The sequence below is a fragment of the Phoca vitulina genome, unplaced genomic scaffold (genome assembly GCF_004348235.1).
Source record: "Phoca vitulina isolate PV1807 unplaced genomic scaffold, GSC_HSeal_1.0 scaffold54, whole genome shotgun sequence".
NCBI classification, from domain to species: domain Eukaryota; kingdom Metazoa; phylum Chordata; class Mammalia; order Carnivora; family Phocidae; genus Phoca; species Phoca vitulina.
The window spans coordinates 9,652,730-9,666,190 of record NW_022589757.1 but is presented as its reverse complement, the minus strand read 5'-3'; the positions used below and the strand labels follow the sequence as shown (position 1 = coordinate 9,666,190).

The 13,461-nt window shown below is 34.4% G+C and overlaps 1 protein-coding gene across 2 annotated transcripts in view; it reads left to right on the top strand.

Annotated features, from left to right (window-relative positions):
* Positions 1-13,461, top strand: part of KIFAP3 (kinesin associated protein 3) — a 190,424-nt gene that overhangs the window by 103,478 nt on the left and 73,485 nt on the right. The gene's annotated exons all lie outside the window — the stretch shown is intronic.

Below are 13,461 nucleotides of genomic sequence, written 5' to 3'. Positions count from 1 at the left end.
AGAGCATCAGTTTTCAAACTTTTGGTCTTAGGACCCCTTTAACACTCTTAAAATGTATCAAGGAACCCCAAGGAGCTTTTTGTTTATGAGGGGTTATATCTATGGATATTTGTTGTATTCATGATTAAAATTGAGAAAAATTTTAAATATTCATTTTAAATAACAAACCTGCTACATGTTAACATAAATATTTTATGAAAAACAACTCTTTCCAAAACAAAAAATTAGTGACAATTAGTGATTTACCTTTTGCAAATTTCTTTAAAGTTAGGCTTAATAGACACCAGCTGGCTCTCCTAGCGCCCTCAACAATCTGTTGTGACATCATATTTTGGATATGTCTTATGTAGCCTCTTAAGAGAGAATGAGAATTTTAAAAAAGAAAGTAATATATTAATATTATTATAAAAATGGTGTGACTTTGTGTATCCCCGTTAGGGGTCCTTCGACTACACTTTTGAAATCAGTGAATTAGAGCATTCCTTTAAAGCTTTTAATTCCTATTAAATGCAAACACTCCTGACTGTAATAATATACCAGGAGTCTCAAATTAGCAGCTTAAATCCAGCTAGAAGGCATGTTTGGCTTTACCAAAATACAGTTGCTTAATTTTATATTGGATTTCTAGGTATGACCCAAACTCTCCCATTCCCTAAGATAAACCTTATTTTCTCTTATACTTAGACATTTAATTATATTTCCAGTCTTGCCTTTTAGACATCTTGAGTGTTCTACCACTCACATCTTAGAATCATTTTTATCAATTTCTTTGGCACTTTGTGAAGGAGGATGGGGGATGTGTGACACGGTGTAGGAGGATGGAGATGGAAGACCCTGAGAACGGAGGGACAACAGCACACAGTATATTCTGGATAATTCTCCAATACTAGACTTCTCATGCCGCCCAGCAATCATACTACATCTTCTTCTTTATCTGGTCATTCTCCCACTCTCCTAAGTGAGAATTTCATTCCTATACCTTCTCATAAATCTAACACCTCATCCTCATCCTCGGATCATTACCTTGTTTTGCATCCTATTTCACTGAGGAAGTAGAAGCAGTCAGAAGAACTTCCATGAGTTCCTATTGCCACACTTACCCCTACTACCTCTGTCTGTGTACTTTGCTTCCCTCGCATTATTATGGATGAACTTGCTCCTGCTCTTCCCATAGGCCAACATTCCCTCTCCATCCCATTCCCTGTCACCTACTTAAGGTTCTTGCTGCAGCAATTCTCCTCTCCTGCATTAATTTTTCCCTCTCTAGAAGATCGTTCCATCAACATACAAATATGCTATTATTTCTTCCATCTTAATAAAGATTCTTCTTGACTCTCACGTCACTCTTTTACCTTCCAATTATTATCCCATTTCTTTTCTTCACATTATTACAGAATGCCTCAGGAATTATGGTCATTTTCTGCCTCCCAGTTTCTCTCTTCCTTTTTGCATACATTCATATCCTTTCTTATCTGCTCTCTGTTCTTTGTGCCCCACCCCTCTTTCTCCTCTCTTCTGTCTCCTGTCTCCCCTCTCTCAATTCCCCTCCTCACTGTTCTACACTCTTCTTAATCTTTTCCAGTTAGGCTTTCACATATATGCCCCATCACAATACTCTGGTCAAGTTCCAATGACCTCTACATTGCTAAATCCAGTGGTCAGTTCCCAGAATTCATAGTACTCAACCTGTGAACAGCACTTGATACAGTTTCTCTCCTCATCTTTTTTCATTGATTTTCCAGGACACAATACTCTTCTGGTTTTCTTCCTAAGTACCCAGTCCTTTTCAGTCTCCTTTTCTGTTGCCACCTTTTCTCCCCAGTCTCTAAGCATCAGAATACCTCCCAGGGCTTAGTCCTTAGAATTTTTCTCTATCTGTACTTACTCTCTTGGTTACTTCATCCATTCTATTTAAATACTCTGCCTATACTGATGACTCCAGAATATAAATAGAAAGATAATTTCAGCCTCTTCTCTGATTTCCTTACTCCAGACATTACCACTTGGATGCCTTATTAGTGTCTGAGATTTGATATGTTCAGAATTAAGCTTCTGTTACACACCAGCCCCGATCCTTATGCTTTCACAGTCTTTTCTGTCTCCATAAATGGCAACTTTCTCTTTCTAATTAATTGACCCAAACTGGGGAAGTTCTCCTTGTTTTCTGTTTTTCCCTCCTACCCTGCATCCAATCTGTCTGTGCAGTCAGCTGTCTTCAAAATATAGTTGCTACCACCCTGCTCCTAGACACCATCTTCTCTTTCTTGGTTTAATACAGTGCCATCCTAACTGGTCTTTGCGCTTCTACCCTTGCCCCACATTCTCTTCTTAACACAGCACACAGAGTGATTGCATTAAAATTTGAGTTAAATCATGGCATTCCTCTGCTCAAAAATCTTTAATGACTTCCTATCTCAGAGGAAGAACCAAAGTCCTTATAATGGCCTACAAGTGTTTATATGTTCTCTCCTAGCTCCTTACTTCTGTAACTACATCTCCTACTACTCTCTTTTTTGTTCTTTCTGCTGAAAGCACATTGGCCTCCTTGCTAATCCTTGACCCCAATAGTGACACTCCTACCCCAGGACTTTTGTACTGCCTGTTCCTTCTGCCTAGCATGTCTTTCCTAATTTTTTGCGTGGTCCATTCCCTCATGAAAGGGCTTTGCTCTCAGGTTATCCTATTTAAAATTTCATCCTTCAGCTTCTGATGCTCTCTTTCTCCTTTTCCTTGTATTTTTCTCCAAAGCAGTTAATCACCACATGATCTATCTTTCATGTAATTATTTTATTTATTGTCTTCACCATACACCATCACCACCATTCCCACCAGGCCCCAAAGACTATAAGCTCCATGAAAATGTGGATTTGTATCACTCTTACTCACTCCTGTATTTCCAGTACCTACAACAATGCCTAGCACATTGTAGGTTCTCAATAAATATTTGGTAGGTGGTTGGATGGATTAACGTATGAAAGGAATGAACATTTAAAGAGCTGAGCTTGAGTCTTCCTTCCCTTCACTCCTTATTGGTTAAGTGACATTAGGTAAGTCAATAGATCTGAGTCTTTTGTTTAGAAAATCCATCTCACAGGATTGTTGTGGGAATCTGAGAAGAGAATTGATATCTACTTCTGTCATAACTAGAAAGCCTTCTACAAATGTTAGTTTCGAAAAGGAGGAAGAAAAATAAAGGGAAGGTTTGAGGGGCTAATGGTTGCTAAACGAAAAAAATGAGGAGCACAGAAAAGGTCTGTTACATCATAGTTTTGACTGTGCCTGGTTATAGGGGTTTGTTTTAAACCTTGAAATAGTACTTTAATTTCGATTACATGATACAGATTTCTTTAATGAATTGTGTAATTCAAGGCAGGAATCTTCTAGTACAGTGATAACTCAGAGTGGTTCAGCGACCAATGCACATTTATACACTGTTTTTTACTGGTTTGTAACAAGTAAATCTAGAAATCAAGAGTAAGTGTTTAGACAACTTATAGCAACTTAAATAATATTATGTCTGCAGAATGTAATATTTTTTAACTTCTATTTTGCATATGTTGTGCTTAATTTTATTTTTATTATACTTTATAAAAGTATTGATCTTTAATACATGGGAGGAAAAATAAAAACTTGACCCTCCACCACAGATAATTTGAGAAGCACTATTCAAATAGGTGAGAAGATGGGTTTGATCTTAGATTAGCATACTGTTCTTTTAAGGTATTAAAAAATCCATACATGCACCCCTGTGTTTATAGCAGCATTATTTACAATAGCCATGATATGGAAGCATACACACACACACACACACGCACATATACACACAATGGAGTAGTATTCAGCCATAAAAAAGAATGCTATCTTGCCATTTGCAACAACATGAATAGAACTAGAAAGTATAATCCTAAGCAAAATAATTCAGAGAAAGCAAATACCATATGATGTCACTTATATGTGGAATTTAAGAAACAAAACACGCAAAAGGAAAAACAGAAGAAAGAGACACGTCAAGAAACAGACTCTTAACTATAGAGAACAAACTGATGGTTACCATAGGGGAGGGGTGGGGGCTGGGTAAAATAGGTGATGGGGATTAAGGAGCGCACTTGTCATGATGAGCACAGGGTGATGTATGGAAGTGTTGAATCACTATATTGTACACCTGAAACTAATATAACACTGTATGTTAACTAACTGGAATCAAAATAAAAACTTGAAAAACTCTGAAAAACAAAACAAAACAAACCCATCAAATAAAAAAACAAAACAAAAAAAACAAATGTTGAATCCTATGGATACTTGTTTAGTTCATTTATGAGCAGAGATGAGAATGTTTCCTAAAAAAACTGAGGAATTAGCAGTGTTACCTAGAGATGTTGCTAGCTTTTTCATATTTATAATAATAATAATAATAGCCAATGATCAAACTCATACTCAATAAATATTCATCAAGTGCTTAACTTGTATTAGGCACTTCCACATGTAATTTATAAATCTATGTGCAAGTTAACTAAAAAAGTTCACTAGCCCAGACATCTTTCGTCAAGTTGCCCTTTAATCACCAGAGATACCAGGTCACTGATACATGTATAGCACTGAACGTAACTAGTATGAAAGATTGGTCCATAATTTAAATTTTGATTCAGATTCCAATCTGTAAGTTTTTATTCTTCTGAATTTGAAAGTTGTGAAGCATGCTAATTTACATGGCTGGTTTGTGCTGCAACTAATTTTATTGGTTATGGCAGTAAAATTAGGATTCTGGAGATTCAGTAGCACATTGTCATGCCTATTTCACAATTCCACATGAATCATTTCAAAAAGACCTACATTTTAGTCAGAGTAATGTTAGAACATATTCTCTTCACTGGAAGATAAATTAGGGTTTCTAAGGTGTTCTAAATGGATATGAATGCTTCTACATTCTGTGAGTAGACCCAGAATAGTTTTGAGAGTAAAAATGGCACCTGATTCATCTTGATCTAGATTACATTAGGTAACCTGGGTTTCAGGGCATTTTCCAAGGCTGTAGAAAGATTTTATCAGCATGTAGCAAGTCAGACCAGGTCAAGAGTTAAGTGATAAATGTTTGATTTCTTCCGGTTGAGACAAGTCTGATTTCCCTTATTGTGGGCAGATCACCAGAGCAGATACTGTTGGACTCTAAACTTTGATCACTTAAAAATTAAGGGTTATTTCCTTTGACCATTCTGTCATATGTTCTTAAAAGAAAATTTAAAAAGTTCTGAACACCTTTGAAATTCCCTTATACTGTTAATTTATTTTTCATTATAATTAACATGACTTAATTTTTATTTTATCAAAAGCATCCTAAAATTAAGAAATAAAATTTGGTAAATGGCCTTTTTTTGGCTTGTTTATTAAAAACTGTTTGGAAATTGTCAAAATAATATGTTTTCTAATTAGGAGGTGTTTTCCATTTTTTAAAAACTAAGTTGTCTTTATGATGGTTTAAGAAACTTAAAGTAGACTTTTAAAAAATTTTCATTTGGCCTGTTTATTACAAAACTGTTATGGAATTTCACACATCTGTTTCAGTATGCAGCTCCTCATAGACTACTGCACTGTTTCTCAATTTTAATAGGCCTCATTTATCCTATAAATAAACCTACATTTTCTTACCTGATCAAGTGAGCAAACAATAGGGGTCAGATGTGGCAAACACTTTAACAAAAAGCACATGTTTAGCCGTCAGGGTGAGGTAGAGTCATATCAAGATTGCTTGAAGTTATTAATGGCAGTAAAATTTATGCTTCCTCCTGTTTTCCCAATTAAATCAAGAAGCCTTTTTTCTTAGGATTCTTCTATCACCAGCTGGTTCCAATACTCTGTGTGTGAATTTTGCCTGGGGTGTCTCCATTTCTACATGGTAAAAGCTGACCAAAGCACATTAAGTCAATGGTGTGGACCTATAGGCCAGAAAGCAGTCATTGTTAAGGGCTTTATTTTGGTCCCTATCTTTTGTGCCGTAAGTGTGCACATTTTGTAGGGTGTATTATAAATAAATTGTTGTTGTATGCCCTGGATGTAAAAAGACTACGACAGACAAGGTAATAATTGAAACATGTGGAAAATATTTGAAAAATAAACTGCATGGCTAAATATACAGTCGTACATACAGAAAACAAATGAAAATGCATCAAAAGTGTTGGATTTTAGAGTACTTACTTAGTAAATACCTCCTAATATGACTGAGCTACTGAGCTTAATGGTACATTTACAATTTCAGTTTCTTATAGTTTTTAAATTAAGTAATTGGACACAAAAGTCATCCATGAAACACTGTATCACAAAACTATTATACTTGTTTTCATACTGATCATTGTAACCTATAAATTCTGTAATTTTCACCCTTCAGCTCATGATTAAAAACTCTTGGTTTTTATCTATTCATCTCAAATCTTTACTATACTTGACTGTGAACAAATCTACTCTGAAACGGGCAGCTATCCAGTATAGTTGCAATCTTAAAAATTGATCTCTCCAAATTGAAGTTTAAACTAAAGCTGTCTAATCATACTGGACATATAACTTATCTTCTCATGGGGCCTTTGTGACTTCAAAGGGAGTTTTCTACTTTGAATGAAGACATGGAGTGCGGAAGAGAATGAGAATCTGGCTAATAATGTGGCCCATAACTTGTGTTCTCACTCTGCTTTTACAAAGTGTTGGGCTGGTTCTACTGCAGAAGCGGAAATTTGGCTTTGAGTTCTGGTGTTCAAACTCATATTTCTGCTTGACTGAACTGTGAATGGAAAATCCCAAGTGTCTTACAAAATTAGTAACTAACTGGTGTTTTTACTAATCACTTCAGAGATGAAAAACTGAAGACATTTTAAAATTCAAAACCCATCGGCATGCGTTTGCCCTTTAATTGGCAGAAAATCGATCATGAGAGCAGTCTGGAGAACTGTTTTTTTTTTTTTTTTTTTTCCCTCCTTCAGCTGCTCCAGCTGAACTACAGCTGCAGATTTTTTAAAAAGAGGGAAAAAAAAACACAAAAAAACCCTCTTGAATGTACTTTATAAGTGCAATAATTCCCACAAAATCAGTTACTGGAGTTAATGACCAGTTTGTTAAGGCATTAACTGCCCTCAGCTGGGAATGACCAATTTTTGGGGAATGGCTGCACAACTGCTAAGATAATTCAGTAACACTTTCAAATAATGATCCAGCTAATTAACGGTGAATTCCTGTGGAAATCCTATCGAAGTACTTATGACCTCTGCATTTAATAGCCAGTGAGTTCATCATGATTCATGTTTATTACCGTAAATACCAAAGGAATCATAATGACTAGGCCATTTTTTTCCACCCTGGCCTTATTACTTGAACAGATTTGACTAATCCACCTCTAGTCATTAAGGACCTAGTTCTCAAAATACTCAGTCTTTTCACTGCTCTGCTCAAAATTCATAGGGCCTTTGGTGCTACGCCAGCATACAGACTATTGGCAGCCTGTTTTTAGTTGGGAATAATTGATGTCTATAAGTCTTAAAGGAGCCCTTTTGAAATGCCTGCCATTTGTAGGATGTAGAGGAATCATAGCTGGTTAGCTGCAGTTTATGGTTCTTAGTCATGAATTCTTATGGGAAAATCATACCCTAAGGCCCCAAATTCATTTAGGATGTACAAGATTTTTTTGAGGTTTATTTTTAAGAACTCAGAAATCCTTTCTTCCAATGAATGAAGAAAATGATTAGTTTATAATGAAGGATAAGCTCTTAATTTTACTTGGACCATTTAATCTCTCTTAATGGCTGTTTATTGCTATGTGATCTGCAAATTAGCCTTTAAGTCATAATAAATGTTGACTGCCAAAAACTATTACTTTTTGTGTGGAGCTGTGTTTGAAGAGATGAATTTAGGTTATTTCCAGACATCTTCCCATTCCAGGTAGACACTTTTGTCCTAAAATACTTTGTCCTTTTGTTATACCTCTCAGATATCTGCTAGGTGCCATAAAGTTATAGGCTGTATTTTCATCAAGCACCTAATCATTTATATACTCATTAATGATTCAATGAATAAGACACCTATGATTTGTACTATAATCTTCATTCATATATTGCAGTTCTTTAGAGGGGAAAGGAAATACGTGATTTGTAACCATAAGATGTGAATTAGAATCAACAAGGTAATATGCGTAACAAGATCATTTATAGAATATTTACATCTTTTTCTGAATAAAAGGACAAAGTCAGTTTCTGTCTTTTTAAATTCCCTAAATAAATACAAAAAAAGAAGAAAGTCAATTTTATAGATATTTGTAAATTGATTGGATTCTAGGGAACCTTTACCCAGACAAAATCTAGAAGACATATCAACAACCTGTGTTATATTGACCTCTGAGTACAATATTGTAGTCCCTCAGATGTCATCACCTCCCTTCACACTTTCCTTAAGAAAAAAAAAATATATCTCTGGTGTAATGTCAGTCATATTCCAGTTTCTTTTGTTCAGTTGTGCTTAGCCCAAACAAGGGGGGAAGCATGGGACATGCTACTTAAAGATAAGTAATGTACCTAATTGTGAGGTTTGTCTTCAGTGTTTTCAGACTTCTCTCTGTGTTCTTTCATCTTCTTGGTAGCTGATCACCTCTATAATTTCCTACTCTAGGAGTGAAATTAAGTTCCATTACAGATAGAGAAACATGGAAGAAAGAAAAGAGATTCACAGTGTGTTTGTGGTAGTGGTAGAGGAGGAACATGTACCAAATCTATACTTTGGTTATTTTCTCAAGTTTTATTTTTATTAAGGAATTTATAATAACCCTGTAAGAATGAGAGAATGATGAAGGGTTCTTATGAGATAGGGGTCACTGAGTGGAGCCTTGTAGTATGAGGTAACTCTCCTAAGCCCAAACTTTGGGAATAGTAGAGCTTTTTAGAAAGTGACTGAGTAGAATAGAAGGACAAGTGGCAGCCACAGGCTCAGAATATACCTCTGAACCCTGTCTAGCTCATCCTAGAAAAATCTTGGCTGCTTCTCAAAACTGCTTTTCTTCTAACTACGATCTAATCTTGAGACTAGAAAAACCCACCATATGTTTTAGGGGCACATGATAGTAGTGTTCTGTTGGTCAAATCAAAAAACATTCTTATTCAAAGAATAAGAAATTATATTTATTGAGTAGATTTATTACTGTGTCAGACTCAGTATTAATTGCTTTACCAGAATTCTCTTAACTAATCCTTATATAACAACCCTTTGAGTTAGGTACAGTTGTTCTATCAATTTCATTGATGAAGAAACTGAAGCACACCCACACACACACACAGAGAAAGAAACTGAAGCACAGAGTTTAAAAACACAGGCTATATAGCAAGTGGAAGAGTCACAAATTGAACCCCAGTGGTCTGCCTCTCCAGAACCTGAGCTCTTAACCACAATGCTACACTACCTATTAACCACTCTACACATCTTTTAAGCTTCTAAGAGCACCTTGTTTTTCTCATAAAATCAAACACTACTTGATAGCAGTTCTTGTCCAATTTACTGAAAGTGAATTTCAGAACTGCTAAAGATCTAGTTCCCAAAACTGCTGGGGGGATAATGCAATTTGTCCCTGTCAGAAACTTCTTTTGTCCTTTAGAATCTACTGTATCTGGGCACAGGTCCTCCAATAAATAACTGATTGTTGTTCAGCATTTCATCTTCTCTCTTCTGCCACCTTCCCCTCTTCCCCAAGACTCCCAGATCTAATAGAGTCCTTCTAATTTTATCTCCTTCCTGTACTGTGTCACTAAGGAATGATGATAGTCACTTACATTTACTTGACATTATTGATTTCAACCTCTCTGCTGCCTCGTGGAAGACATAATAGGAAGTCCATGAGCAGGCTTTGTAGTTCACACCTAGATTTGAATCTCAGAATCACAGCGGTGTTTCCTTTGAAGGAATATCATGGCTTGATGAATATCATTGCCTCATCTCCAAATCGAAGAGAATGCCTACCTCTTCATTTGCTAGAAGAGTAAATGAGAAAATGTATGCTTACCATACAATAAGAACAGTATTGCTTTCTGCTTAGTCCTTTCTCTTTCCTCTTTTCTCAAAGAACTATGGTTATAAAAAGAATGGCTGTCCACAGTCTTTCAGGACAGCCTGGGTCTCCTGCAGCTTCTGTTTCCTCATCCCTTTAGTTTTCAGCATGCTTTAGGGCATGATAATCATTTTAGGTAAAGATTATGGGGGAAACAAAAGATTATGGGAAACTGGGAAGATATTCAGAGATTTTTTTTTTTTTTTAAGAGGATCACAGATAGAGAAGAATTAGGAAGGTGTGGAGAACTGCAAGGAGCTTCCATCTTTGGCCATGAGTATGAAGGGAAGAGAAAGAGAAAGCATCCAAGAGCAGACTTAGGACTGGCTGCAGAATGAACCATTCTGCTTCTTGAAACTAGATATTTAGTGTTGCTGTGTAAAAACAAGTAATGTAAGTTATTGCTGAGATCTGTTTCTTTCATCTGGTTTTTAGAAATAATTATAATTTAAGGACTCTTCTCCAGACTTCCTATTCTATTGCATATCCTTTGAGTTATCCTTTGGAAGATATGTATATCTATCTATCTATCTATCTATCTATCTATCTATCTATCTATCTATCTGTATATATCTATACAGATCTTATATATATGTATGTAAGGTAATATATATATATATATATATATATATATATATATATATATATAATCATTATATATACATTATCATTAGCTCTAAAGGATCTTGTTACCTAGTTTATGGAGTATAGATCTCTTAAAAGTGAATCTTTCTTTTCTCTCATGTGAATGATGCACCACCTTAGATTATTGCTTTTTAGACTCATTTTCATTGATACCAGCAATAGACTCTTCTCAAGCATGGAATAGCTTCCTATTTCATTCCTAGTTCCACATTGAATTTTAATTTGTTTGGTGATTTACTTTGATGTTGAAGAATCTTTTTATTGGTTATTGATTTCTCTTTGTTTCTTTTACCATTTACTAAGTTGTATGCAATGAAATCCTACTTTTCAGTAAACCCACTACATAGAGAAAATATCTTCAAATAATATTTTGTTAAAAAGATAATATTTTGTAAAAATTAAGTAGGATTAGAACATGCCCACAGCTGAACAACATATAGAAAGAAACTAGAACAGCAGGGAAAGAGACTTGCCTTCAGAACATGAGAGTTTGCTGAAGGACCCTACTTGAAAAGATTTAAAAGTATCTCAATCCCTGGAAAAAAATCTGACCAAATCCTAAGGGATACCTTCCTCCTTAGAGAATAGAGTTAGCATTTTTCACTTTTAATCTACATCTTATGAAAAGTTGTACAAAGATTTATTTTCCTGCGGCAAATGCGTTTTATACTAGAAGAAGTATAAGTGAATGCCTTCAGCAGTGTAAAAATGTGCTTTATTTTAATATCTATCAGTCTTTTCTCTTTAGATTGCTTTGATCCCAAGAACAACTGTTGGAGTTGGGAGCACCCAGTTTATCTCTACTTTTCTCTTTTTGGAGTAATTTCACAATTTTTGCATTACATCTTCCTCCAAAAAAATTATTACCCCCAAATACTTAGTATATGTATATATATATATATTTCCTACAGTTAACTTGTGTTTCTCATTTACTAAGCTTCATCTTCAAATTAGGTATACTTTCTCCTATATTATTTTATCTTACCTTTTCATCTAAGCCTAGGGTCAATATCCTTAGAGCTTATCTTCTTCATTCAGTGTCTGTCTTCTCCATAGATTGTGTAGTGAAGTTTTTCAAGTACTAGAAAAGGCCTGAAATTTACCTAAATGATTTGATGTGGACTCTTTATTCTGCAAATTTTCTATAAATTATAATGATATAGAGAAAAAGACATTAAATATCAGATAAAATAAGTAATCCCGTTACTTCACATATAAAATGTAGCTTCTTCATGCATTGTATTCCAAGTGGTTGAGTTAGTGAATTCACAGATTTTTAGTTAAATTTGAATGTTTACTAGTATGTTTTCATCTGATGAAGAATGGATTTTATTGTTTTTGTTTTATCCCAAGGAGTCATTTTTATATTGATATTGAAAACCAAAGGCAATAGGCTTTAGCCAAACAATTTTAAAAGATGCAAAAGTCCAGATTTTTAAAAAATCTATTTCAAAAATATGTTTTATTCTGTCATATGTCAGTATAGATCAGTCTTTTATACCCAATAATAACATCTTACTTAGAAGGCCGTTTCATCTTATGATATAAAAAATATTTGAGTGGCATCGTAACATAACCTGGTGAAGATTTTAGAATCAGAGTTTAAATCCCTGCTCAACCACTTACAAGGCTGTGTAGCGAATATTTGTTTTTTTCTAAGCATTAGGTTCCTCATCTGAAACATAGGGATGATAATATATACTTGACAGATTGTTTTGAAGATTCACTTTGTTCTTCTTTACCACATGATATATTTTTTATCTAACATATAAGGTCCAGGAAAACAAAGAGCTAGAGATAAAGGGTCAGTATATTTTTTTACTTACTTGTAAAGAACCTCCCATAACTCCTTAAAATACTTTTCTCAAATCTGGAGTTTTTAGAATTTAGTAATGTCTGTCTTCGAATAAATGTACTTATTTCTTCTGTTTTAGCCTCTAATTTTTTTGTGTAACACTGCTCTTTTTTCCAGCTTTATTCAGATCTAATTGACAAAACTTTATGTAACTTTAAGGTATAAGATGTAATGATTTGATATATATATATATATATATATATATATATATATATATATATATATTGCAAAATAATTACCACAATAAGGTTAGTTAGCACATCCATCACCTCACACTGTTACTGTGTGTGTGTGTGTGGTGAGAATTTTTAAGGTTTACTCTCTTAGTAACTTTCAAATATACAATACAGGATTGTTAACTACAGTCATTACGCTGTTTAAATACTAAAAATAGAATCATTCAGCAGATATTTATTGGGAAACTTCCATGTGCTCTACTAAGCCTTGTGAGAATACCAAAGTTTATATCCTCTAAGAATTTCTAACAATCTTAAAAGATATGCCTAATATATGAAAAAATTCAATCAGAATCTAAAACAATTTTAAAAAACACTTAAGTATTTTAGTAATTTTATGGTATGGTAGACACAAGGATAAAGGTACTAAATTTATCCTCCATGTTAGAACATATATAAAATCTTCATACACTATTTATCAATTAAATTCACTTACCTGCTTGATTTTTTTAAACTCCAGATATCTTCAAAGATTTCTCAGGATATTATTTTGAGTAAAACTTTTTAGTTAAACAACTTATCTAATTCTAGTTCTGTCACTGACTTGGAGATCATAAATAGGTCCTTACAATAAGACCTATCTAAGTGGAAGGATTGCATGATATATGAGTCCCATTTTATTTTTCAGTCTGTAATATATCATTTGCTTCTCTTTTCTC